Here is a 25159-nt window from a genome sequence, read left to right on the forward strand (position 1 = left end):
TTGAAATGTTCTATGAATACAAGAATAAAGTTTTTCTGCAAGAATGTGAAAATTCTTTGTATGGTGTGAAAATTCTTTTGCCCGGGCTCACAGGTGAAGAATATTTTTTACATTATCTACGGCTGATTATTCTGCCTTAAATGCTTCAGGCATCCAAGCTGAACCAACAATATAAACACTGGATGCAGAGAAAAGACAGACATTAGAACAAAGAGGCTGTAAAGAATTGTCACACTGAAAATTATTTGACCAGAACATTTGATAAAGCTTTGTAAATCCTGGAAGAATTCAAAATGCAAGCTAACCTGCAACCGGAAAAGAATTTCCTTCATCTTCCTGGTAACTAGTATATTGACTAAATTTCATTTCATTGTTGCAGAAGTAGTCTTCATAAGTGAAGTAGCAACAGTAATGAGACATTACATCACCAGACTCTCATCTGGATCACCAACTCCTTTTATCATTCTTCTCTCCCATCTGATACTTCAGGCTAACATAGGTGGATAGGGAGCCTCTATTAATGGAGCAAGGTCTTCTGCTTCCATGCTTCCTGGATACTAAAATGCCTTAGCACACAATGAAACACTTCTCTTTGCTAGGTCTATTGTCTTCATAGGTACAGCTCTTGCACAAGTTGGTCCACATATCCGAAGAAGAATTGCACCTTAAATCTCTTTATTGATTCCTGTTTCAGCAGAATACTAGTCAAAAAAAAAAAAAAAAAAAAAGAATTCTGCAATATTTAGACTGTGGAAGAATACTTCATCTCTTACATTCTTGGGAGGTAAAGTTTCCAAAGACAATGTATTTCCAGTGTGGAAACACAGACTAAACTGAATTGTCTGGATACTATTTTGTTTTTAACTGTGTCTTTCTTGAAATATACCCTCCAAGCTGAAAACAATTTTATTTTAATGAAGCCAGTGGTAGGAAACTGTTTACTATTTACTCATAAATCTTACTCTTGTATAAATACTTGACATGTGGAAAACGTTCTGGCAAATCACAATTCATTTGCATGATATTAACTGAAGCGTTACGTTGATCTAGTTAAATTGGAATGCTGTCTAATTGTGTAAATTAATGATGGTAAAACCTTGGAAGAAAATTCAGGGTTACTTACCTAAAGTTAAGCATGTACAAGTGATGCTTATGGTTCTTGGCAGTATCTTCGCTCTGACAAATGCCTTAACATTCAGTATATACTTAAAGGGAAATGGAGAATTATATAGGGAAGAAGAGGATGGAGAACAACCTGTAGGACACACCCAAATATCACTTCAAAGCTTAGATCCTTGTAGTCTGTAGAATGAGAAAATCTTTTTTTTTTTTTTTTTTNTTTTTTTTTTTTTTTTTTGGGGGGGGGGGTGGATGGGGGGCACAGGGATGGGGAAGACAGAGCAGGAAGGGGGATACAGCCCTTACTTCATTTGGGGGCAACTTTGCCTTAAGTGACCAGCTATGCTGAACTAGACTGTTTTTGCAAGTGTTGCTAAGCAAGAAGAGTTGGAGAAACGCAGCTCAAAATTAAAATTAGTGCTGACATTTTACTTACCTCATCCCATTTGAATCTATCTTTCAATTTATGTCTTATATACTATTTTAAAATATATAGTAGTGTCAAAGTGTTATTTTCTCCCAATGAACGTTATCTCTTACTGTAGCTGTTTACGTACCATACATTGCACACAAAGCACCTGGGAATGATGGGTATATTTCCATACTCAGCAGTAACCACAGAATAGGAGTGGAATTGACATTCTGCTGTAATTGAAATGCACAACTCCAAATATTTATAGTTTATTATACCCACCTCCACCCTCACAGTTAAGTACTTTGGTTCAGACTAACCTGCACATTATTATATCATTATGGCATTGATTTGCATTTTAATTACAGGATTCAATTTTAGAGAGAAAGAAGGGGAAAAATCCATGATGGTTAAGGCAGGAAACTGCTTCTTTCAGGCATGGCAATTGTTGTGGACTCATTCAAGTAAGATGCAAAAAGAGTTTCCATGCACTAAAGTGGGAAAATGAAACTGCCTTTTATTTGTGTGTGGAGACACTGGGGCAGTCTCAAATCTTGGCCTTCCTAATCTCATGTGAGTGCTCTGAAAAATGCACCTGTCAGCTGTTCTCATCTCTCCCCCAGTGAGTTTTATGCTCTGTATAAACTTCAGGTATTTGTGATTTCGCATTTTCTATGCTCGGTTCACAAGTAGTTGCCTAACCAAGATAGACAGTACACATCAATAGGAAACCAATGCCAAGGAGGCTAAAGAGGTTTAGCCCCATTAAAACAGCTTAATGTTATGTGCACTGTCATATATTCTTTGACTATAGAGCAGCTGCATTCCTGAGACTCCTTGCTCACTGTATTAGGAATTCAGTCAGCTCTGGTCTGATGGGCACAGTACAAATACTATAGGGATACTATAGGGATTTCAGGTGGGTGGCTCCTGAACATAGCTAATAAGGACTTCAGCTTTGGAGACTTTTAGTGTAAAGAAGGACAAAAGTCTCTTAATTCCTTACATCTGAACTTCTAATGCACCACCTGTAACTTACTCTTTAAATTCTTCAAGATGTCCCTCAAGCAGATAAAGATGGGAGGTGGGGAATAGTGAAAGTTATTATAAGCGAGGCAGCAAGCAGAGAGGCCCCATCCAGCAGGAACTGATAAATTCATCAGATAAGCAGAGCACGCACAGAGCCAGATCTCTGAGGGGAAAGAAACTAAGGCTTTTCCTAGAGACCCAGACCAGGCTCCATATTGATCACTGTGATTCAGGGAACCACTGACTTTTTGGGTTCAAAGTAAGGCTGGAGAAAAGGACCCACCCTGAAATAACATAGAAAGGGAGGAAGATAAGTCCCTTTTATTTCCATCTCACTTTGTGTTTCTCTGCCTTTTAAGAAGTTTGCTTTTCTAGTTTATATTTGATCTCGATGGCTGGAAACCTTACTTTTAAAAAGGTACTCAAGATCTGTCTCAAAGCTGAGGGCTGCTGGAGGCTCACAGCCATGACACCTTTTTTCACTTCAAAAAAAAAGAAAAAAATATATAAGCCAGTACTATTCCAAACAAATCTGAAAAGCCATGGAAGGGCCTCTCTGTTCTTTCTACTTATTACTGTGCAAGCTTCTTTCAATGTCAATGCAGTTTTTCTTTATTTCAGACTGTTCTAGGATAGGAACTGAACTTAATAAAAAAAAAAAGTCTTTATATAGCCCTGAATTTTGAGATTCAGACGTGAATCTCAGAAGTGGACTATATTCACCAGATCAAGTAATATATTGCTTTCAGTGTCGATATGTATTTTTACTCAATTCATTACATATATACTTCAATTAATGTATATATATAATGTATATACTGAAATTTTAAGACATGATCAGTATAGATCGGACTGTTACTTTTGGTCAGAATTGGTATATGAAACAGGCAAAGCTAGAAAGAATATAAAAACTAAAAACTATTTGTTTCTTCAAATCACTTATATTAAAATTCAGTGGAAAACGTAATATATAATATTTGTATTCAATTGGCAGATTTATATGATATGAATAAGAGTGTATAAACAGAGTCACAGTGCATAATCCAGAAATGTTAATTCATTACAAAACAGAACAGCAAAAGAGGATATATATTCAAGATGCCATATGGTGGCAGGAAATGAATGCTCAATACATAAGCAAGCTATAGCTATTAAGAGCCAGCTACACAGCTTACTGGATCCTTGAAAACTGACATCCTCTAGGGAGAGCTTTCCACTCGCATTCACATGAGAAACCTTGAGTCCTCTGCTGTCCTACCAACCTGGACCTCTAACACCAGTGGGCAGTTACAGCATATAGTAACTAACAATCCTAAGAGGAAAGGAAGAATATTTTGTCTTCCACATTTTTTTTGTAGTTGATTTTAAATTTTCAGGCCAAAGTCAAGCTCAGCAGCGAGTGCGGGTGTTAAGGATCCTACCCTGAACTTGTGAATAGGGGCACTAAGGGGATCATCTTGCTGTTCTGCTTAAAAATAAAAATTAAAATAAAATAAAATAAAATCACATAGTGCACTAAGAAATTAGTAAACTATACAGGAAGTTACAATCCTCAAGGAAAGGTAAAAGTCTTACTGAAGGTTCAGTGACATATAACAGACAAAACCTGCGAGGTACTATGTGCAAAACTTTGTGCCAAAAAATTCAAAGTGGGAAGTTTTAACCATTGATTTAAACTAGAATAAATCCCTGCAAATGTATTGTTTAAAATTGGAATATACTGCTTCAGCTTAATTCAGTGGGCTACTGAGTTCAGATAAGTCAATATTTTATTAATTTTGATTTAAATACCGAAGACACCTCTCCAGCATGTTCAGCACCTAGCATGCTATTAACATTGCAATTTAAAATTCAGCTGCATAAAACAATCGATTCAAAAGGAGCTCACCAAGCTGCCAATTGAAAACTCCTTTTTCCTTTTTGTCATTTCAGAAACAGACCTCATCGTGCCTAAGAAGCTGTTTTCCAAAAGAGATTTTGCAGCAGGTCAGAAGCCCTACTCTAAGACAGATGTGTCAGCAGCAATTTACCCAAATTTAATTAGGAAATGTAAAAACAAAATAGTTTCATCTGAACCAGTTAAAACTGTGTATTCAGCTTCTGTGAGCAAATGTATCTGGGATAGGACAATATACTAAGCTACATTACCTAGACACAAGGGGCTTTTAGATAATGTGCAGCCAACTAATGAATAATCATGCTTACCAGAGAATTTAAATTGGTTCCAGTGATATCATTCTAACTAAACAGATAATTTTCTTTACATATGAACATGATATTGTAAAACACCGTAGTTACTACTGCATGAATATGTTGCGAGGAAACACAGTGTTTGTAACGACCCATCTTAATTATGTCTCTGTAATCAAAGTGAATATGCAAGTTACACAAATGAATTAAAAACCTACAGTTTTTGTCTTAGCCTACGAATGATACAACATGAGGCACTTGGCTTAATATCTTTATGTTATATTTTTAACATTATCTTTATATAGTATTATCTTAATGTTAACATAAATCTCAATGGCATCTTGAAATGGGGGAAGTAACTGCTTCTCCCTTAACAATCATAGAAGAGAAGACATTTTTGCTTACTGCCTTGCATGCTACCAGGCCTCAGAAAGTTGCTCGCACAGCCCTTCCCCACAGGGTTAGGGATTTGAACATGATCAAAAACAGAGCTCCAAAGCTGAGAAATAGCTCTGCTTTTCCTGCAAGAGATGATTTCGCTCCCCATGCGGACAGCCCTGTCTTACTGCAGTATCTTCTACAGTTTCCAGCGAAAGGAAATCATTCTGTCCTAATATCAAACAGAATGTCACAAGTCTCCTTTGATCCATTCCTTGTTTATGAGGAAAGTCGAGAAGCAGATAGGCCAAGGTACAAATTGTCAATGTCACCTCAAGGGCTTGCATACCCAGGTGCCATTTACTTTAATGCAAACAAGCCTCCAAGTCCCCCAGGCCGCTTTTACAGAGTCCTGGCCTACATAGTAGAAGTAATGACAACAATTCCTCGTCTTTAGAAAATAAATAGGTCCTGAACACACCAAAGTGATCAGTCTCCCTTCCACGGGCACAGATGGTTGCTGTAGTCATGCCATCTAAGCTGAACAAGAGACAGAGCTTGCTCTTATTGCCCAGGGAGCAGAGCAAGAACCACACTGTTACTCAGACAGGACAGTTAAATTTCTGCAGTGCTCCATGGGGAAGGTTTCTGGGGAAAGGCCAAGGCTCTTCACACCTATTAAAGTTATTTACATCAAAGACAAGAATGCCAGTACAGTATTAGCTCCCTTCCTGAAAGTTATTATGCTTCCCTATGTTCAACACACTATCTTTAGCTTTTTGCAATCCAGATTTGGGTCTTAGCCAGATGAAAGATATATTCACTAAAGAGACAAGCTGCAGCAGTCAATAAACCATTCTGAGGGCACAATTCTTGCAGAAATTAAACATTGAGTTCCTACTGCCCCTGCTGCCACTCTCGTGTGACTGGCCACATCACTCACAGCAACATATTCCCACTGACTTCATTACCCAAAAACAGAGTATACAGTGGGCCTACTACTGAATGAAAGTAAAACAAGGCTCCTCAAATTACAGAATCAAAGTTAGGCCTGAACAGGGAAATCACTTCTTGTCATTTCACCTGCAAATTCTTCACTTTCTCTACCTGATCTAGTTTTACATTATATTTAAATTGACAGTGTTTAACTGTGGTATGTCAGTCTTTCAAGACATTGACTCAGTTTTTATTCTTACTGAACTGTGCTCTGAGAGGTGGTGCACAAAAACCTTTTGCTTGCATTTTACATTTCAGATTTTACCCAGCTGACTACTACCACTCCTAATTCTTTCTTTTTTTTATTATCAGTGTTCACAAGACATACAGCTTTACCACTGAGAGGTATTTCAGATTTCTCTGGGTTAAACTGGTTACATTTTCAGCTTCCAATGCACCTTACTTCAGGGAGGCCTGTAGTTTTGAATCAGACCAGTACAAATTGAAGAAGCTGATTTAGCACTGAGCTAGGGAAGTGAAAGGTGCACTAATGAGAGGTAGACTGTTGGCAGAAACCCTATAGAGTGGAGTTCTGTGAAAAACTAAACACAATGGCAACAGGATACGTTGAAGGGTGAGAAAATTAGTGGAATATCCGAGTAGAACTACGCAATTTTTAAAAACCTCAGTCAGGACTCATTTGTTAAAATCTTCAATAACATTTTGTAAAACAAGACTTGGGAACTATTAGGATTTAGAGAATCATAGAATCACAGAATCCTTAAGGTTGGAAGGGACCTCCAGAGATCACCTAGTCCAACCCCCCTGCTCACGCAGGGTCACCTGGAGCACGGGGCACAGGGCTGTGTCCAAGCGGGATTTGAAGATCTCCAAAGAAGGAGACTCCACAACCTCTTTGGGCAGCCTGTGCCAGGGCTCTGTCACCCTCACTGTGAAGAAATTTTTTCTTAAGTTCCCGCAGAACTTCTCTTTGTATCTTGCAAATTATTCATTTTAAAGCTGCCTTTACAATTCAAGTGTTTTATGAAAGAGGTTAGAAACCATGGAAAGCAATGCATTATAGCTGAAAAATCATCACAGTGCATCATAGTGAGATTTCACTAGATGGTTTGGCCTGTGCCCCTGTCTTCTAACCAAGAGGGTATGCCACAGGTCAGAAACTTGTTAAAACAGGTATTAGAAATGATTTGTTACAAAAGCACTATCATGTACTGAGCACTGAGTGAAAATTGGAGTGAGTATTTTACCATGAGGCTGTTAAAAAAAGTGATGAAGACAAGACTCTCTTCTTTACAGTCCTGCAAATCTAAGTTATTAACTTTGAATTATGTTTCTAAATGTTAAAATAAATTCTTTACATCTTTACTTTTTTTTTTTTTAAAGCAAGAGAAATCTGTGAGGTTGTTAATAAGGATTTAATTACATGATCTCATTAATGCCATAGAAAGGTTTGCAAACAAAATTATTTCATACCAAAGCTGAAAACATCAACAGATGGCATCCTGAGATAAGAGTGAACATTATTCCTTGTCTTCAGGAAACATAAGGATTTTTTTTTTTCTTTTAAGCATTCACCAAATGTAACAATGAGGGCATGATATATATACCACTTTACTTTGCAGAACAAATCTAAAGAAGATAGAGGCTAAATTTAAGTATTCCTTATAACTGCACGATTTAAATTCATCTTCAGGAGATAATCACATCACTAAATGGTCAGTCACCACAAAACAACAACAACAAGCTTCCTCAATATAGGAAAGTCCCATGATTGAGCTGGAGCATTGAGAACACTTTTTTATTTGCTGCAGTCACCTTCTACAATCCCCATGTGTAATACGAGAGTCAACTAGCAGGAAGCTAGGATATAGGCAGGTAGTATCTTCTATTTGCTAGTCAGTTCTTGTCATGCCAATAGATTTGCCAGCGAAAAGACCTGCCAGCAGGTTCAATTTAAAACAGCAGTTATTGTAGAACTCTGCAATAACTATTGCAGCTATCATGCAGCTTCAGCAAATCTTCTGGTGAGTCCCTTGAGCCACTGGCCTATTTTTTTTTTTTCCCAGCTGTCTCCTTCACAGGGGATTACTTGAGTCACATGATTTAACACCTATCCACACGCTAAGGAATTTGGGAAATTTCACTTGATCTTAAGCTCTTGGTAAAGAATTAAAAGACACAGTCTGAAACCTTGGGTCAACAAGTATAAATGAAGATGATTAAATTAGATCAACATGGTGTGATATAGACTATACCTGGTTAGCAATATACCAGCTCTCCATGAAAGCATGATTTTTACAAATCAGTTTCCCAATACAGGACAAAGCTGTCACATGGGGTTTGGATACCTTACAAGTTCCATGTGGCTTACACCAGAAGTCTGAAGTACATGGAAACAATCAGCTAAGTCAATCTTCCTTTCATAAGTCCTTGCTCTACAGCACAAAGGCAGAGAACAAGATTGTTCCCATAACTCCCACTGACCTGAAGACGATATTAAAAAACAGGACCAATAATTACCTTTCACTGCATGTCCTCAAGCCTTGAACTTCGAAACAGAGACATGGGAAACCACACTGATAAGGAGTCAAAAAAATATAGATAATTAAATAGACTATAATAAACAAAGGGACAGCTGAGAAGAAGCTAGATACTTGCTTATGCTATCGACTAGGGTGGCATTACTGACAGTGCCTTCATTATTAAGAAGTTGAGATACATTTTTCAGTTGATGAGAAACTTGAAACATTTAGACACTGAAAAAATCCCGTCTCTGAACTGCACAGTCATAGAAGTTCAGAGAGAGTTAAATCATCTTTGCAAACTCCTGATCCCAGAACTGTCAAGCCTTTGGGAATTCCTACCTGCCCCAGCTCTGTTTCTTATCAAAGAGTTGTTTCCATCAGAAGTTTGAAATTACTTCAAGTAAGAAGAATCCTGGTTAAGACCCTTTTCATGGAACACATTCTCTTCACCAAAGGCAGAATGGAGGGTTAGAGGCAAAAATCACTATAGCAGCTTTGTATCACATCAGCACTTTTCCCCACATAGTTTGAAAAAACACAGCTAACCAATATTTCAGATATTCAGGCCTTACATTTGTGTTGTTACAACTTCATGTAGTTGATACAGTTACTCTGCATGGACAATTTGGTTATAGAAAATTGGATAATGATACGCTCAAAGACAGCAAGTACAAATCAAGTACATGTAAACTTTTAAAATCTGTCTGTATACAGAAAACCATATGCACATGTATGGATAATCAAAAGTCAAAAATTCAGGCATAAGGAGGCATAAATCCACAAGGAAAAATGTTAAGTACATGTATAGCATTAGTGAATAGCCACACACTACCGAGTGGGGGTGGAGGGGTGAGGAGAAGGAAAGAGTAAAATGTTCAACTAGAAAGACCAAAAGGAAGGGAAGACAATATAAGTACCAAAATGAAGAGTGAAAAACAACTGTAAAGCCATAACCTATGGGAAAGGGAAGGAAAAAACCTAGGGGAGTACTTCAACAGAAGTAAAGAGATCAGAAAAGGTTCTTTATGCCAGGATTCTCAAAGACAAAGCATATCAACTGAGCTGTCTAAAAGAAGAGTATAGTGTTAAAGCCTATTAAGCACATGAACATTGATATGAGAGGGTATAACTTGTTTTGATGCGAAGGAAGGAAAAAAAGGGATGGCATTAGGAAAAAAATAAATCTAGGAGAGAATAGAAGTGAGACAATACAGACTGTGAAATAAAATGAAAAAGAAATGACAATCTTACTGATGACATGTTAAGAAGGAGTAAGAGTTGCCAATGTGATTAATCATCAGTCCTAAGATATTTTCAATGAGCAGTCAGATGATTAACAGAAGAAACAAATTAGAAGAAGCAGAGTACTTGAATATACTTATCTGAAGTAAGCAGAGAAAGGTGCACAAAACATTATTATAGATTTCTCCCTAAATACGAAGTCTCCAAGCAGCAAAAGAAAAACACAATTCCTTGTTTCTAAACATGTTTATCCTGACCAACAAGTGCACAAACTACATGGGTGAAATTTACCCCCAATATAGAGAAGAGATGGGAAAAATCCATAAAACAGCAGATATTCCAGTTTTGTTCAACTTTGCCCATGTAAATAGGTACTATTTATGCCGCCTGTAATATGAAGAAGAAAAAGCCAAAAATACCATTACTGGAAAAATTGCCATTACTAGACAAAATGACCCTTTCAAATTACTTCTTTTCTTCAGACCAGCATCACACTGGGGCTAATCACAGAGTATGTTTCTCCTGGAAACCTTGCAGACAAATCTTCTCAAACAATACAAATTCTTAAATTCTGAAACAATATAAATCTAAAGATCCATAAATCCATCTTTCCCAAGTAAGTCTACTCAGATCAAATTAGTATTTTGTTCCCCACCATTGTGTTTCCCTTCCATATACTGATGACATCTTCATCCATCTGGCCAAGATGATGAAAACAGCAGCAACTTTGCCACAGTTTAAATGTCTCTTTCCTAATAAGCCCAGATGTGCTACAGCTTTGTAGCCAGAGCAGATATTCACATCTCCTGTGCAACCTCCTTGTGCCCAGCATGCTTCCATACCTTCATTCTCCAAGCAGATGTCTTTCTGAATCTCCCAGTAGATATACTTGATGCTTCCTCCTACACATGCTTTTTAGTTCCAATATTAATAAAATAAACTTCTTCTTTAGGTTTTGTGCTATACCTAAAATAAAAGCCAGTGTTGGCATTTCACCTTGCAAATCTGGCTACTGACATGTAGTATCCCTTCTTTTAATCATCACAGACGTCTACTATAATGCTAGTTTATATGGAATATATGTTTTTCATCTCTTTCCTTCTCATATTTTTTCTTAAATCAGTGTAAAATGTGAGCCTCTTCTTTCCATCACCTTCCAGTATTAATCTATACCACACATCCATGCTTACTGAAGAAATTAGATTATAAATTTGTGATTCTGTTTGGCTCCTTCAGATGAACAATGATGGAATTCTCTAATCTTTAGCTTTCACAACACATAAAGTAGTATAATATTCAACATTTTACCCTGAGAATGAACTAACAACTGACCTACATCCCTCCCCAGGACTCAGATATCTAGAGGAGTCTTTCTTTTTCATTTTAGGACTCCAAAGTGGATAATGAAGGCAGAAGATATTTTAAGAAAAGTACATTTAACACCAACCTTGTCATCTGTAATATGAAAGTATGATTTGTCAGCCCTGAGGAATGAAAAGCAAGATAGAAATAACAGATCTGGTAAGAAGGAAGCACAACTAATAACTGATGTGGGACATAACGTACACATTTCCACCACACTTGTGAGGATGTGAAAAATGGGAAGAGACATTCTAAACCTAGAAAGTATGTGCTACTCATGAACACAATGGAATTTTAAAGGGCTGATAAATAGAAGAGGAAAAATTGAACTGATTCTGAGAACAAATGGGAAGGAAAGAGTGTTGCAGTTTGCAACAGTCATTGTCATACTATGTGCTACGGTGTAGTGGAAAGAAGTAATGAACTGATTTGAGACAATGGAGAGTGAGAGATGTTATTTCACAAGTAGGTCAGGACTTCCCACCAGTCTGATCAGGGGCAAAGATAGATGAACAGACTTAAACCATCGAGGCAGTACAACTATGAGGTCCAGGACAAACCAATCCTGGAATTAAAAAAAAAATACATCATCAGTATCCCCATTTAACAGAAAACTGTTAAAACTTTTTTTTTTCATTTTTTATCTAAGACTAATCTACTTGACTTCTTAGTTACTTCTGTGATTTTATAAAATCCCAGCCAGCAGAAGGAGAATCCTGCGTTATCCTAGAATCCTGAATACACATTAATTTCAGTTCTGGGGAGACATTTGACTTAACTACAGCACTGATTCTTTGTGTTAAATGCATTGAAGAAATTATTCCTGCAATTGAAATAATAATAATAATAATAATAATAATAATAATAATAATAATATCTTTGAGTGACCCTGCACCTGTCTGCCAAAATCCTTATTTTTTTCTACAGAGCAGTCTGCTTTACCTCAGGCTTTGTTATTCTTGGCGTGTAGTAGATGAATGAGAAATAACAGAGTGGAACAGAACACTTGTAAATAGGGTTGAATACTAGCAATTTTTGACAGAGGTAGTTTTATGTAAACAGTCTCACTGCTTGTAGTAATTTATCTTGGTATTGTATGGTCACTTGGTCTGTGTGAAATGAAATACAGAAATCAGAATATAACAGTAACACTTATTTTATAATATCAATTACCATTACTTCAGAGTACTTTCTAGGGCATTTTGTACAGTAGATTATTTTACCACAGTGACATATTTTCTGTGTGCGTATGTATATGTTCACAGAAGAATGTAGAGGCAACAGAGAATTTATTGTCTACACACAGTGTAACATATCATATTAAAACTTTGAAGTACCATTATGTTAAGCAAAACATATTATGATGCAGAGATTAAAATGCATTTTCAATTGATTCACATTTCCAATTAAATTTATGGGCAGCAAAGGCATAATGATATTATCCACAAAATTGTACCAGATATGATAATAGCACCCAACTGCATCTGTGCCATAAGAAGTGTAACAGTGGTGCACTATCACTGGTTCTAATTACCTCCTATCCTTTAGAGGATGGCAGGTGGCCAACGAGATGCAAATATAAAGCCAGAATATAATCAAATGAAGGGAGATGAAGCTGTTGTTAGCTTTTAGTTATGTAAATTAAGAATTTTACTCAACAAGTTATTTAGTCATCCCGATGAGTGGAAACATTCATTTGGAAGACTAATTATGCAGTACTTACTCTGATTAGAGCACCCAGTTGTACTTTACCCTCTTTGCAGGGGAAACATCTTGAATTGTATTAAGTTAGTGGTGAGAATGGATCTTGCTCATTTCTTCTGCAGGAAATCTCCAAAGAAACCCAGTACAGACAAAAGTAATTGGCATAGCAGTGAACCTGTAGGAAATGCTTTCTTCTATAAATCGACTCTCTTTGGCTCTGCCATTCAGATCTCCTTTGAGTGACTGTTGCACACACAGATGTATTCAAATACCAGAAACACTCCATCAGATGAAGCACAAACTGAGGTCCTGATTGCTTGTGGTCTCTTGAGATGGCACAGTACATTTGAAAGGACAGCAGTGTTAGCTCTCATCTACCAGAATTCTTTAGCTGCTTGGCTGAGCAAATAGCAGACCTATTTCCTCCACAAATATTTGACTGAAGTGTAAAATAAACCAACTGTATTGTGCCCATGACCATTTCATGCTCACCTCCTACAAGCCTAGCTGTTTCCTAACACAAATACTCATCAAAACTAGAATTTATGCTTTGGTCTTGCCAAAGAAAGGAGGAGTGAGGAGGATGAGGAAGTAAAGCACCACAATAACAGCCCTGTATCATACACATTTCTGAAAACTGCAATACTTAACCATATGAGTCATTCAAATGAGGAAGAATAATAGCATTTCATGATTTAGCTACCTGATAAGTATGGCTCAAACTGTGACTTCTGCAGGTGTGAACCTGCAAATGATCCTCTCAGCAAGAACCATTTATTAGGATGTTTATGCAGATTTAGTATGACAGAAAAAAAAAAAAAAAGGCATTGAGTTAGTTCTTGATATTTATAGATGGAAAGACTGAAACTTTTGACATGATAACTGCCTCTAATGCTGAATATTAAAGGACTGTCAGAGAAAAATATGCGAATACAGACAAGGTAAACAAAGGAACAAGCAGAGGTTTTTATCCCCCCAAAATCTAACCTAGTCTGCATTGAATTCACTGTGGAAATTTCCATTGAGTTTTGCAAAGAATATGCTATTACTTTCAGTATTTGATCGCTAAAAAATTCAACAGAGTAACGTAATTTTATGCTTCATTTATTTGCCTACTGTAAGTACAGTTCCCTCCCTCACATTCCCTCTGATGAATACAAATCTCAGAAATGAAGCATTACTTTTACCTTTTAACAGCCCATATCATCATATCATTGTGTATTAATGAACGTAACATAAGAACAATTCCAAGCAGTTGTTAGTCCTCATCTGATCAGAATCACATATCTGAATGAACATTTCACTAAACTTCAAAATCTTTTTTTAATCTGTTTTAATATGCTTCTTTGCTTATATAAGTAAACAGGTTTCCAGATAGTTACCATCTGTTGAACATCCAACTTTCAAAAAAGCAGTGATAGTCTTAGAAAATTTGAAGCAAGCATATTGATTCTAATTTAGAGATATTCTTCCCCTTTTATAGCTCTACCTTTGTATCAAGGATTCAAGTCCCTCACTTTATCTTGCTTAGATTAAGAAAAATAAACTGCTTCAGGGCCACAATGTTTGATGCTCTCTTGACCTACGAAGCATTCCCACCTGCTCACTCCAGGTTAGGACCATGCTGGATACTAAATGCTGTACAGCAGTAGGATGACGCCTAAAACCTGGGCTGGTCTTGGCTCAGAGGACAAGCCTGTATGTGGGAAAACCAACCGGGGTGGTAAGTTTTGCCAGATGACAGGTCATTGACTTTGAGGGCCTATCTGCATTTTAAAGAGGGGTTGTTATCTTCTGCGGCCCTGTGACCCCCGTCTCTTCCTGCTCAGTCAGTTATCTAAGCCAATCTGCCTGCCATCCTGCTGCATTGCCCTTCTTACTGTTTGTAGGGTAGAAATAGGGTCTGTGATCCTGTTGAGTGTGTCACCATAACCACAGCACTAGCATATAATCCATGACATTTAGTGGAAAACTAAGGATACAAGTCAGAATTGTGGCAGTGAAGTTTCAGAGGACTGCATTACCACATCAAGGCTGAATGTGCAACCTACCTGGTAACAAGGACTAAGCTAGGATACAGGTTGAGTGATTTCTCACTTGTTTAATCTTTATGAGAAAGACTTCTCTCATAGCTCCAAAAGACTTACATCAGAAAGCGTAACAGCTTTTGCAGTCGGACTGGTAACATTTGTCCACTGAGAAGCTTCACGACCATCATTCCTTTATCTCATAAAATCATTTCAAGAAATGCTTTGCACCTACCAGGACTGTGGCATGAAGCACTTCCACAGGAAGCTTCCATTACCAGTTGCAGAATAGAGCAGGCCAGAGGATCATCCCTGAGGGATCTGCAGAAACTCATCCCGGTATGGAGACCTCAGACACCAGCACACGCAAGCTCCTCTGGACCGTCCAGTCAAATGATCCTGGAACTCAACATACACATTTCCAACTAAAACTCTGTTGTAGATCGATGTAGCAGGGAAACACCTGCTGGTTCCTTTACCAAGAGCAGTTTTGTCCCAGGTCTCCAAGAACACTTTGTATTAGTGTCATTGTTCATTAGCATTCTTGCATCCAATTATGGCCACAAGATCAAGAAGCTTTAGATTCTCCCACATAATTCTCTTCTGCTACTGCAGAAATTTCTGGTTCTCAGGCCTTTCATTACCATCAGGAGCAGCAAAAGAAAAAGCCAGAGATAAAACTGCAAACAAGCCAACAGCAGAGATCAGAAATCTGTTCAGGAAGCCAAACGGAAGACAGGCACTCCTATCATATAGCTCAGGCAAGGAGGGGAGTCAGGACTGAGCTGAAATCACCTTCCTTGGCAGGGTGTGAAGACCCCAGGTGAAGCTGGTCAGTCATTATGGCCTATTAGTGGCCTTGGGGCCCTGAAAAACAGCCTTCATTTTAAAACTGTGCTACTGGTTTGAACCAAAACACTAATATAAATACAGACACCATGGATATTGAGGGAGCAGTGTAGAAAAGAAGGGAAAAACAAAATAGTCATAACCTCACTTGCAGTTCTGTCAAAAAAATCTTTTAGTCTTAATCTTTGTTAGGAAGTAAGAAGAAGATGTGATTAACTCATAAAACCATATATAGGATCATGCCATTTAATTAAACCTGTCAGGCACAACAAGTGTGATACTTATATGCTGAAGTCACTGTTCTGCCTCCACAGAGTAACTGTAGGGTGAATAGGCTAAAAATGAATCACACGAATCACAGAGATTTTCCAGTTCAATGGTATTAGCTCTGCATCGATTGCATCCTTGAACTTACACGTTGCTCTTTACAATAATGACCAGCCCATCTGCCTGCTAAGGCTCCCTCTCTGCCTCCTGAAACAACAGCTGAAGACAGTTCTGAAGCTGTCTAGAAGTGATGCCCTTTTCAAATCAAATACACAAAGGACACAAATAAACTAGCATACAGCCTTTGCTATGCCTTCCTTTTCAATTCATTTTTTTTTATAATAAAGAAAAGAATCTGAATCTAAGCTAATTATTTCATTTTCCAAGTCCAAGGAAATTATTCAAATTGTCAGAGTTGTATCAAGCTAAGTTTCTGCTTCTGAATGCTCAGAATTTACAGGAAAGGTCAGCCTCAAACCTCATCCTTGGAGGAAGTCACTATTGTCTGCAGTTAGGGCAGAGAAAACAATCTGATATTACCACAGCTGAACATCAGAATGTTTGGATTCAAATCCTGATATTAAAAAAAAAATGGTATTCGAAATTATAATTTAACAGTATCTTATGAAGTTTTACTGATAACTACAGATAAACTTAAAGGCATCTTTTGTAGCTACAGGATGACATGTTCCTCATCTGGAGAACCATCAGTAGCGGAATACTGTTCTTACTCCTTCAGATTCAGGTTAGCAAAATGGGTGCTTTGCTGACACCAACAGGTAGAAGAGAGAAAGGTACCATGTACCACTGTGCAAGCAGAGAACAGGAAGATGATTTGTGTCCTGCTTCTTATTTATACATTTGTTTTAATTTCCATGCATAGTCCATACTTTGTTGATATGCAAAAAAGAAGGGAAAAAAAAAGTGTAAGTGATCAATAGGTCGGATATTGATATAAGAGTCTCAGCAAGCAACTGCAAAATTCGCTCCAGTAATTTATCTGCATGGGTCAATGGCCATTGACTGCCTGAAAATAAAGGTCGATAACGATGATAGATTTCAATGTCATTCCTACAAACATATATTAATAAACACAGCACAGAAGTGATTTTTGACTCTGTGGTGGAAAGGACAGATAATCAATATCTATGTGTCCTTACCCAGACTGAACTTTGTACTTGGATTATGCTAATTAAAGACTAAACAAAGTGCTGATGTTTTCATATAACTAAGAGATGGAGGAAAATAATAGAGTGGCAAGTGAATTTGTTGGCCATTTCATGACAAAAAAATGAGCTAAAAAACACCCAGCTAAGCCATTTGGAGAAAGCAACACTTGCTTTTTGGAGTCATCCTCTTCTGTCCCATAGAGTACTTCTCTTAAATGATTGCCACAAGAGCAGACTTCAGATGCTTTTTCATCATTTCCAAGAACTGAAAAGGCCTGGACTGCTGTTTTCATTTATTTGGAGAATATATGCATTGTAAAAAAAGTGTTAATTTTCTGAAGTGATGCATTGTATTGTATGGGTCTCATAGTGAGTATAAAAGACTACACACTATAAATATGAAGAATAGGAATAGCTTTACTTCCTTTTTGATCCAGTAATGCCAAAAAATCAGGTACCAGGTGTTTTGCACATTAGCTGCTTGTTAATTTAAATAGTTTGCTGATATGAGTGAAAACTTTATCAAATTCTCAAAATGCTCCAAAAGTTCACATCAGAAGAATAATATATTTCTTTTTTTCTTTTCTTTGCTTGTATGCAATTTGGTTATGTATGTAAAATACCTATAGTATAAGCTTGAGATTTCTAGATGATTGTAGATGAACCTGGTTTTCAAAATTGTGATGCCAATTCTCTACCTACACATGAAAGCACACAGAACGTAGCAGTAGCTATTATATTTTTTGTCTTCTTTCAACATAAGCTATTTGATATGTGGATGCACTCGGATAAGCTGGTGTCTAACTGGGAGCAATAACCAGGTAGTTAATGTGCTAAAACTGCTATTTATTATATAGAACAAGGCCATTTTACACTTACATTATGTTCCTTCTAAGTTTTATCGACTTATTCTCTCACAGTATGAAAGTTGAATCTTTCTTGCAGCACAGAATGATGCCTATAACAATGAAAATAGCCATCTAAAAAGAACTGATGAATACATATAAATAATAGTAAATATGAAGTGAGAAGCAAATCAGTTAACTCTTTCTTTTCAATCCTTCTCCCCACTTCTCCATGTTTAAAAATGTTTAATTTCCTTGTTTTTCTCTGAATTGACCCACAGTACAAAGTTAATTGATCTCCTCAGTAACTGACTTTTAATTCAATTGCTAAAACAAAATGCAATTTATAACAACTATTCAAGGAAATAGCGTGTTTTGTTGTTGTTGTTGTATTTAAGTTGAATGCACTAAGTCAAAACACATGTCTGTTCTTAACTTATCTATGTTAAATTTAGATTAATCTAACCTTCAAATAACAATTTGAATTTTTTCCAAACATTTTTCAATCTTTTTTTTCATTAAAAATAGAATTCAAATTTAGTTTGGCAGTAGTTTTGCTTGTTTCTGAAAGAAACATGGTAGTCGCCAAAGATTTCTCTCTTTTCAAACAATAATTTCTGTTTTCAAATGAACTTTGGTTGCTTTTGGTAAACTAGAAAAAGCTCATTTGAATAGAAGTACAGAGCGTTTGTGAACATCTACCTTTGCAAAGGAATGCTTTTAAAGCTTTGCACTAAAATGTGAACTTGCATTTGTTTGTGCTTAAGTTCCATTAGCTTCCAAGAGATATAAACACATTCTTAACCTTTTTTTTAAAACTTACCGTAAATTGAAAATACGAAGTTTTTTGTAGGTGCTCTTTAATACTTGCTCTTTCTTCCTCTCAGCAATGACTGTATACATCTTTATGTGTATTTTAAAGTTTGAGCACAATATAACATTAGCTTTATGCAAAGTACCTTGTACTTTAGCACTTTTATTTCCATCAGGTAAAGTAGCAAGATTCACAATAGCTAAAACTGCAGAAACATAACAACATTTCTTAGTTTTCTGACCAGTTTACCCACCCACTCACTGAAAAGAGGTTTTATACCACCTGAACCACTTAAATCTCCTACCTTCCATCAATCTGTTCCTTCTATATACCCTCGAAAATAAAAATTCTAATCAACTGACTTCATTTTGCTGTAAATGAAGGTTTTTAGGTATATTAATAACCCTCTCTCCGACTTCTTCTCTTCTCTGCTTCTGTGCACACATTTCCATATCTGATTAAAGACAAATTCTACTGACCTATCCCAGCGGTAGAATTTCCACCACTTATGTTCCACTGTGGTATTAAAATGAGCTATATACATACCAATAATTTACATTAAGCGTCTGATGTAAAAGCAGAGCACCCTGGAGCCCTTCTGACCCCGGTATCTGGGCCTCTTTTCCAGGGAAGAGGCACCCTGGACAGCACTCAGCTGCGATTTAGAAATGGGGCTAGGTCCCAGCTGGGCTACGTAAGGTCTTGGGTGCCCTATTTAGAAGAAATTACATCTGTGTACTTTCTGTAGATCAAATATTAAAAAGATTTTGGATATATATATATTTAATCAAAAATCAGATTCCTTTTTAAAATAACTGAATGCTTTTAAGGCTAATTAAGCAGAATATTATCTAAGATTATATCCTAGAATCTGAAGCACATTTTCCTCTTCAAATGTACTTGGTCATTTAGCTGATTATATGACATGAAGTGAAAGTAGACAGGCTACCTACATCTCTGTCATGATGACTCCAGACCAAACAATAGTATCTTAACCCTCATTACTAAATTAATCAAAATAGCAATATGAGACATTTCAAGTAGTATACACAGACGCTCCGGAGATTGCAATTGCACATCTTCTCTTTAGCTTTCAAAGCTTCTAGCTATTTAATACTTCATTTTTTCAATGCAGCACAACTGTATGAGAGCACATCTCTGCTGACATTGGTTCTGTTAGGCATCCTGAGCATGAAGGCTGGAAAACACACGTAGACACCTCTAAACAATGCAGTATTAGTAATGTCTTAATTAGATTCCTAACAACTAACAATAACAGGTGTATTAAAAGCTACCAAGAGGCGTTACAACATGTCACTTGAAACAAGCCTTAAGCTGAGGTGGCATATGTTAAGAGTTGTAATTTCTGTTCATGGATACTCAGTCAAGTCACTAGGAAAATGGTGAAGCACGCTTGGAGCATCCCCTTTCCACAAGGGTACCTCAGCAGATAGATGGGGGGGGATAACTGAATGGACTATTTTGATGGTGGAAATGTGTTGCAGCCTTATTAGACAAATCTTTCCATTCTGCTCTAGCTTTTTTTTTCCGCTCTCTGGCCAATAACCAGAGTGTGGGACATGATCTTGGGCTTACCCGAGGGTCAGCTGGTGAGCTGATCTGATAGCAGGGTCTGCTCTGTTGGCTTGGGAAGCCAGAGACATATTGCTTTTCATGGCTCTTTGGCCAGACAGTCAGTATATATTAGGTTTTGTGCTACTTTTTAATGCCTTCTGCTTAACAATTTTGTATTTGTGCATTTCAGTACTAGTTCAACCAACCAGTGCATTACTTTAGCTCTTCACAAATACTTAAAGTATTAATGACAATATTATTCTCTAGCTCCTCCCACAGCTGTGGAATTACAAAACAGTTTCCTTCTGTGTGGTTGTACATAAGTTAGTAAAACTTACAAAATATTCTCTACCAAAAATAAAGCCAATGCATCCAATTTTCTGTCACAAAAACAAATATTTTGTTTTTTTCCTATGACTTCTTGCCTAAATATTTCATTACACTAATATCAGAAAAGAAACTGCAACAGAAAAATATTTCAAAATCAAATAATTCTTTTTTTTTTTTTTTTTTTTTTTTTTTTTTTTTTCCTACTAGCAGTTTAGAAATATTTTAAAGAGCTTAACTCTCAAAAGCCTTTTCTGGAAGGAAAATATTTTTCTCACCCACTGTTCTTAAGCATGACAGGAGTTCATGTGAAGTGAAACCACAAGAAAAAATGGCAGTAGAAAAGAGTAGATAAATTAGTGCTTTCTCAACCACTTAAAATTACTACTATAAGGGAGGGAGAGAGACACACAAGATATTTTGTAGGATGCAGGGCTGGCAGTGGGAGTGGATGTTTCCTGGAATAGCAGTGACATTGCAGTGAAGAATTTTGCGCTTCTTTCACTTCCTACAGGTCAGGGATCTTCTACTCTCCATTCAATGAGAGCTAGTTTTGGGTGACCTCCCAATCTTTAGAGTGGATGGAATTTTTTTCTTTGTCTTCCTCTCCTGAACACTTACTGACAAGGAAGATTTTTTTCTCACCTTTCCTTTTCCAGCTTGCATGCAGGTATTATCCACAAGAGAAGCAAGAAAAAAAAGAGTTAGAGTTTAACTGCTTTAACAAGCAGAAGTGAAATTCCAGCTGTATGGAGACTAGTGCCAGCATTCCTCTTGTGACACCACGACTCCTCCAAGAAAGTTAGCATCAGTGTTACGTAGCTGCCATGAGGAGCTGAGGTGACCAGAAGGCTCAGAGAGGACCTCCTGGGCCAGGAGGCATCGCCCCTGCACCCTACTTCCCACTGTCCTATAGTGGGTCAGCTTGATGTTTCCACAGCCAGATCTTCTTCCAGCTGCAGCGGGATGCAAAGTTGGCTAAGATGAACTGTCTGCGCCATCATGTGGGGGCTTGCAAGAAATGCAGCAGTGCTCCATGCAGGTGTACATCACACGCTGCATTTTCTGCATTTTTGTGCCTGGCTGGCTAGCCTTCTCCAGTAAAGATTCATAGCCAGCATTGGTGCTCCCTACCCCCTGGTTGTCTGTGGCAAAGCTCCCAAAATGACAGACTGCTGGGGAAGAAGCCTGATTTCTTCAGGCAGAGCTGGCACTGGATTAGTTTAAGAAATTCACCACCAAGTTCCAAAAGCAGCTGAATCTGAGTATCCCCCAACTTAGCACAGCTGTAATGTGGAGCTATATATTTTTCATGATGCTCATGTCCTCTGTAAATTACTGTTGACTAATGAACAGCAAGGAGGGTGTCATTTCAATAAAATACACAGAACATTAAATGGCGAAGGAGGAACTGATAGAAGACATGGCTCAAATGCATTGATTAAAAGCAGTTTAGCTAATGGGAAAGCATCTGCATCTTGAAGGGAGATGCCAGCGGTCCCAGGGCTGTAGGCATATGTTTAATAGTCACTGAAGGGCTACATGTAGTTAGAGCTATATCAGTAAAATGGAGACTCTAAAATACGTGTTCTATCAGGGATGAATATTCATGAAAAAAAAAAAAAAGAAAGAATTAAAGAAAAAAAGAAACGAACGACCATCTTGGCCTCATGTATCCTCACACAGTGTCCTGGACACTGCTAATGCATAATTTCCAAACAGAGTTTGTCATGAGTACTGTTCCGAAAGTATTTATTTGCTGGATGTTTGTTTAACCTGTCACCAAGGTTTCCACTGTATTCACATTCTCAGCAGAGGCGCTGGTTGAAAAAGAAGTGGGTGTAGAGTGGAAAATTGTGCATATTTGTATTATCATTGTTTATTACTGCTCCCTTCCTCTTTTTCCTCTCCAGACTATCCAAAATTGAGACCATTTTTATGCCTCAGAACAGAGCAAAGAAAATCCCAAGTCCTTCATAAAGCCTGATACAATGACTTAAAACATACTGAAAAGCAATCATCAGTTGATAATTATCACTCTTAATTTTTTACATTAACTAATATATGCACATAAATATTATATATATAAAAATGAAGATATTTCTATACTCATGGGAAAGAGAAACCATCCTCTAAGCTCTCCTTAGCTCTCTGTGGGAAGAACTGTCATTCTAATAGCTACTTTGTAGGACAGCAGCGAGTGCCAAGGGACCCCAAGGCTCAAAGTCTATTGTCAGTACTTCTGATGCAGATGAAGTCTCCAATTCCCAATCTGGCCCTGCAGAGAGGAAGGGAGGGTAAATGAGGGACAGCCATAATGTCCTCAAGCTTTCCAGCATCCTTAGAGGGCACACACTTTGATCCAGTTCTGTTCAGACCTAGGTTGCATGAGGTACTGCAAAATCTTATCTGATTGTCACAGAAATAACAAGCTCACCTTCTCCCACATTTATATGTCTTTGTAAGCATATATATATTTTACAAAAGCTGAGAGGTGCATGGATACTACTACAGTGTAACCATCATTATGTCTTATTTAACCTGGATGACATTTAAAAAATATTGCTAACCTTCTTCTAAGACTGACTTCTAATGCAACAGCTCCTCTTTATCTGGCTAACCTTTATTCCTGAGATTGGGTATTTTCTGTGCAGCATTTGAGGATATCTGATTAGCTGCATGCAGACATAGAGGCCATAATTATAAATGAATCTAGAAAGCTGATTTTAAAGCTTCCTGTCCTTCCCATGCTATAGAAAAGAACAGCCAACAGTGAGCGCTAATAGCTGCAGTACTTTACAGAGAATACTGAGAGTCATGCAGGACTGAGGCCCTGTGAGTTCTTCTGTGTGAAATTACATGGTGCAAGTCAGTGGTGCCATGGGAAGCTGAGTCACTGATTTTTCATCAGCAATCATATTCTGAGATTTTTGGTGGGGAAAGGAGCTCTGGTGCCTTTGGCACTGAACTGTAAACAAGGGGTCTTAAATCATTTTCTCTGATGAACCAAAGTCTCATGTTGGCCAGGCTGATGTCTCCTATTCCATATCTTTTCTCTCCTATTTTGTGTGTAAGCCACACAAGGCAAATGAAGACTCCAGCACGAGCTCACAGGGAGCATAGAAAACCTCGTTAGGTTCATGGTTGGGCTTTGACAGGCTAATGCAATGCATTTAGCACCATTACCAATTTTTACTTGCTGTCCTAGAGTGTTGGCTTTATGGCCCTAGCTTGAGTGCCATGCAAAGGCTTGCAACTGTTTCGTGTTGCCCCCAAGTCTAGGACTGGGTCTGTCCATTACAGTCATCAGGCAGGTTGCTTCCCCCTTCACTGATCACTCTCCCACCTCTATTTTACTCTGACTGGAGGTAACAGGCAAGGCGATCCATGTAATCCTTCAAATATGAGGCTTCTGGAAGACACTGGGTTATCAAAAGCACCTCTCCAGTGTCCCAATCATGCCCCGAATGAGGTGGGAGCCTGGCAGAGGCATTGGCACTAAATAAGGAAGACTTGTGTGTTCAGAATGCTTCATTTTGTTTTTACAAGATAGTTCTACCACGAATGGAATAAACTAAAAGAGGTGGAATGCAGAGGAAGATAATCATCCTCCTTTTATATATATATATATATACATATATATATATACATATATATATATGTACATATATATATATATAACACATCTACTAAAACAGATGTGATGAAGTAAAACAGGCACACTAAACAGCTTCATTTTCATTTGGTAAGCTAAAGCTTTTCTGCAGATGTATGAAAAAACAGTAATTAGGATGAGAAAAGTTCAATGCCTCCATTAATGTTTTATGTTAGAGTTACAATTATATTCTACAGTTGCATTATTTCAGCCTCTAAGAATCATACTGTAGCATATTAGATATTGTGTTATAAAGCAGTTAAATTGCTATCACATGGTAAAATGAACAGCACAAAGGCACAAAAATCTGTTTTTGATCAACAAACTAGCAAAACTAAACCACTCATTGGAAATTGTTCCTTAAATACTTTTGCAGCAGCACTGAGTGATATATTCCTAAATTAAAACTCCAGGTAATCGTTGCTATCTATCCACTTCTTTCTTTCTTTGCTAGGGACAATTGGGGATGTTTTCAGAAGTAGTTCAAAAACTGAGATTGCTACAGCCCATTGCCACAGAGTCTCCAATGCCAGGAAGCCTGTATTTCATAGATTCAGGCTTATGTTTATTTCAAATATATTGAAACAAGAAGGTACTTGCAAAAGCCTCCTGAACTACTTCCACAGAGAAATGCTGAATTAAACTTTAAGCTAGTTTTCCAAAAAATTACAACCTTCTCACGATCTATAGCCTGGCTTTCAGAAGTACAAAGC

General features: G+C 37.5%; 1 long non-coding RNA gene across 3 annotated transcripts; it reads right to left on the reverse strand.

Moving 5' to 3' along the window:
* Window positions 1-445: 445 nt before the first annotated feature.
* LOC112943407 lies at window positions 446-15686 on the reverse strand. Of its 3 annotated transcripts, none has more exons than XR_003248563.1 (3): window positions 15425-15686; window positions 15181-15350; window positions 446-701 (listed from the first exon to the last, which is right to left on the reverse strand). It is a non-coding gene; the product is annotated as an uncharacterized LOC112943407 (long non-coding RNA). The 3 variants fall into 3 exon arrangements; XR_003248562.1 differs by lacking the exon at window positions 446-701 and adding an exon at window positions 8378-8661; XR_003248564.1 differs by lacking the exon at window positions 446-701 and adding an exon at window positions 11532-11779.
* Window positions 15687-25159: the final 9473 nt, after the last annotated feature.

Source organism: Nothoprocta perdicaria, unplaced genomic scaffold, assembly GCF_003342845.1.
Source record: "Nothoprocta perdicaria isolate Ctin4 unplaced genomic scaffold, notPer1 scaffold_147, whole genome shotgun sequence".
NCBI lineage: Eukaryota > Metazoa > Chordata > Aves > Tinamiformes > Tinamidae > Nothoprocta > Nothoprocta perdicaria.